We start from the raw sequence: 4170 nt of genomic DNA, 5'->3' as shown, positions 1-4170 counted from the left end.
ACCTTAACTTCTCTCCCCTGCCAGTTTTTGGCTAAATGAACCATTTGATGCTGATGACAGATCCCTGTTTCTACAGGAGCCCTTCCTCCCTCACATTTTTGCTTTCATTAGCCCATTCATTTTGTGAGTGCAGTGAAAAGGGGTTGAAACAATGGGAGCCTGGTTTTGGTTTGGTTCTTTTTTTTTTCAGGCAGCTGCTGTTTTGTTACCAAACTGGGTGTGTTAAAGGATTGTGATACTTGTGGAGCCTCAGGCAAAAATGTGAAGGTAAGAAAGCTGATTTGTGTGACCTTAAATTCTTATATGTAGAGATTTTTCTGTCCTGCAGATTCAGGAGCAAGAACAGATTGGTTTAGACTGGCAAAATCAGTCATTATTTAGACCAAAATATGGGTTTTGCCACGGACAAGCAGCAGTGCCAGGGAAGAAGTGGTTGGACCCTACCTTAGATCTCATCTGGATTCCCATTAGGGAGGGAATTAGCCCGTGCTCTGAGGAAGGAGGCTCCTTATATTCCTTGGAAAACTGCTGTTGGCATTGATTGCTTTAACAGCACATCCTTGTTAGCTGTGCAGACATCCAGCTTTGATGATAAAGGGGAACAATTCCCAGGTTACATCACTCTGGCAATAAAAGCAGTGGTGCTGCATGAAGGGCTCTTTGTGTTCTGACATAAACTTCGTATATTCCCCGGTAAATATTAGTAAATCTTTAATTACCTCCCGCTCCCCGAATCACACAGTTCCTATTCCTCTGGAAAGGAGCCGCTGTGGCTTTTCCAGCCTCTCCCACGAGCTCCCTCTGCTGCCAGAGAGTGTTGGAAACACTTCAAGAAGGGTTGGAAAAGGGACAAAGAGCTTTTAGGTGTGGGATGAGCAGCCTGGGAGCTTTGACTTTCCATTTGATGGATCAGGAAAACTCCCAGTCCAGAAGAAGGGGAGGGTGTGGTTGGGAGAGGTGGGAGCAAGAAAGATTTTGGAGAGGCCAAAAAAAAAATAATAATTTAATAATAAATATAATAAATAAAAAATAATAAATAATTAATAAATATAATGTAATAAATAATCGAATAAATAAATAATAAAAATAGATCAATCATTTGTCATGCCTGAAAAATCCCTGCAGCCAGGAAATGGCTGTGGGCTCGTGGTCAGTGCCATGGATTTCTGCCTGACCTGGCAATCCCTCTCCCTGCCCCTCTTCCTGCCATCATTCCCTCGTGGATCTGCAGACCAGGAGCTTCTCAGGGCACTCTGTTTGCAGCACCAAAAGGAGCCCTAATTTATGGAATTGGCTGCTCCTGTGGTGCTGGAACACAACAATCATAGGATGCAGATGTGTTTTTCAGGAGCCAGAATTCCTGTTTCTCCTCTTTGCTTCTCAAAGGACAACGAGACTGTTCTGGTTGGTACCCCCAGATATCTCTGCTCACACAAACCTTGAGCTCTCCTTGCTCAGCTCTGCCTGAGATTTGCTCCCAACAAGGCTCTCCCTTGGCTGGAACTGTCCCTGATGAAAGGGAATCAAAAGAACCAGAAGGAAGGAACAATTTGCTTTTCAAGCCCTTCTCCCCCCAGTGCCACCCTCTGCTCCAAAACACACCCTGGAATATCAATTTATATATCAGAAAATCCTGTTCAGCTGGAGTTTTACAGGGCCCATGGAAGTGCAGGTTATGGTTGGGATTATCAGGGTGCCTCTGGTTTCCCTGGAATAGTTTGTTTGCTCAGTGGGAGAGTTTTCCACCCGGGAATTCAGGATCCCCTGGCACCAGTGCTGTTAAACAAAGGGCAGGTGTTTATTAGCAGAGCAGTTCCTGCTGGGAGGAGGGAAACAACCTGATCCTGGGGTTCTTCCCAATTCCAGATGCCTGGATGAAGCCAGGGGGGTGGGATGGCTGCCATTCAAGCTGCTTCCCAGTTATTTTTCCCTGCCAGAAACCCAATTCTCCCCGTGCTCTGTTCCCCAGCACGGGCAGAACTCCCTGCACAGGGAAAGATGAGACAGTTTGGAGGGTGGAAACTTCAACAGCCACATTAATGAGGGGTTCAGGGACACCAAAGGCTCCCCAAAGGCTGGGTTTCACCGTGTTTGCTGCTCTGTGCCTAATTAGGGAGGCAGGGATAGGGAGAAAACCCTTCAGCTCCCTGAATTCCCCAAGGAAAAACACCCAGCAAGCAGGGAGGGATTGGTGGCCCTGTGGCAACCCTTTACCTGCAGGTGCCTCCCCCAGGAGGGAAGAAACAGGGTTTAATTCTAATAAAACAGCTGAGGAAAAGAGTGGGGACATCAATGTTGGTGATAAAAATGCAATTTTTAGAATTCGGTTTCAAATTCAACGACAAAAGAATTCGATTAAAAATTCAATAAAAACAAGAGTTTGGTTGCAAATTCAGTGACAAAAGGATTTGGTTGAAAATTCGGTGACAAAATAATTCAGTTGTAAATTCAATAAGAAAGGAATTTGGTTGCAAATTCAATTAAAAAAAATTCAGTTAAAATTCAATAACAACAGGATTTGGTTTCAAATTCAGTAACAAAAGAATTTGGTTGAAAATTCAATGACAAAAGAATTTGGTTGAAAGTTCAATAAAAAAAAAGAATTTGGTTGCAAATTTAGTGACAAAATAGTTTGGTTGAAAATGGGCTTTGCATTCCCAGCTCAAGGCTCTGCTCCTGCATTAACAAATAAAATCCATGTTAGGGAGCTCTGAGAAGGGACCCCACTTTCAGTGATCAGTGATCCCTTTCCTGTCTGATTGGTCTCATTGTCCACTTTCTGCCTGATTTTGCCACTTGCAAATCACAGCAGGGCTTTAAATCTTCTCCTGTCACGGAGGAGAGACAAGACTCGACCGCTTTGATTTTGATTCCTCCCCGTCTTCCTGCCTCGCTCCAGAAGAAAAAGTGGAGGAATTACCTGAATCCCTGAGGCTTCATTCCATCAGCCCGAGCCCAAAGATACATCAGTTCTCTCCGTGACTCACTGGGGTGAGAATGGTGGGGACAGAGGGCACGGCTTCCTCGGGGGAATTTTGGGAACTAAAGCCGAGCACAAAGGAAATTGTGAAGACGTGCTTTGGTTTGGAGAAAGCTCAGAAGCAAAACCTGGTTGAGTTCTCCGAGTTTCTCAGAGGATGAGAAACTTTTCAGCCAACTTTTTGGCCTCTCTTTTCGTGCATTTCCACTCCAAACTGAGGGAAACAGCAGCACCTGCTGCGGGTTGCTGGAACTCACCAAAACTCTCACTCACAGTGGAGAATTTTTGCCTGATGTCCAATCCAAACCAGCCCTCTGGCAGTGGGAAGTGATTCTCTGTGTCCTGTCCCTCCATTCTTTGTCCCAAAGTCCCTCTCCAGCTCTCCTGGAGCCCCTTTAGGCCCTGGAAGGGGCTCTAAGGTGTCCCTGGAGCTTCAGGTGAACCCCCCCCAGCTCTTCCAGCCTGGATCCAGCCCTGATCCACATCCCAGATGATCCCTGGCTTTAAACCAGTGTGTGATGCCTCTGACAGCACAGGGAATACACTGATTTACACCAGTTAAATATCCATCCAAGGCAACGAAGAACTTGCCTTCACCACCCTGAGTTATCACTAATTATCCACGCAGCGTCAGAAGCAGCATCTCCAGCTTGACCATTTAGCAGCAGCTCCTCCCCCAGAGCCTTTAAAACCTTCTCAAATCACACCTCGAGCTTGCAAAGGGTGAATCAACCCCGGGCAAGGGGAGCTCGAGGAAAGGGAAATGTTAAATGCAGCGATTGAGGCGCTGCGAGGGCAGCCCGGCCCTCCCCAAAAAACACCCGGCGGGTTCTGCCGCTGCCAGAGGAGAAAAGGAGCTCGAACACATCCCGGCGAAGGGCAGTGGGAACAGCCAAGCCCGTGGAAGGGTGGGATTAGCGCAGCAGGAGCGGGCAAAGCACCCGACAATGGGTCCCTTTGTGCGGGAGGGCACCGGGGGAGAGTCGGTGGCACAGCCGCGGGAGCTCAGGTTTCACCGGGAATTGTCCTTCCCAACCTTGGCGTGCAAAAGCCCTGCCCGGGGAAACTTTGAAGTGGAATAGAAGCTCCAGTGTCACCCCCGTCGTGGCAGCTCCTGCTTGGCTGGTTAAAAACCTCAGCCCTCTGCATTTTCTATATGTACAGAGCCCCCAAATCTGCTTTTTGACAGG

The sequence above is a fragment of the Neopelma chrysocephalum genome, unplaced genomic scaffold, assembly GCF_003984885.1.
Source record: "Neopelma chrysocephalum unplaced genomic scaffold, ASM398488v2 Primary Assembly neopelma1_196, whole genome shotgun sequence".
In the NCBI taxonomy this organism is placed as follows: Eukaryota; Metazoa; Chordata; class Aves; order Passeriformes; family Pipridae; genus Neopelma; species Neopelma chrysocephalum.
Note: the sequence above shows the minus strand (reverse complement) of the source record.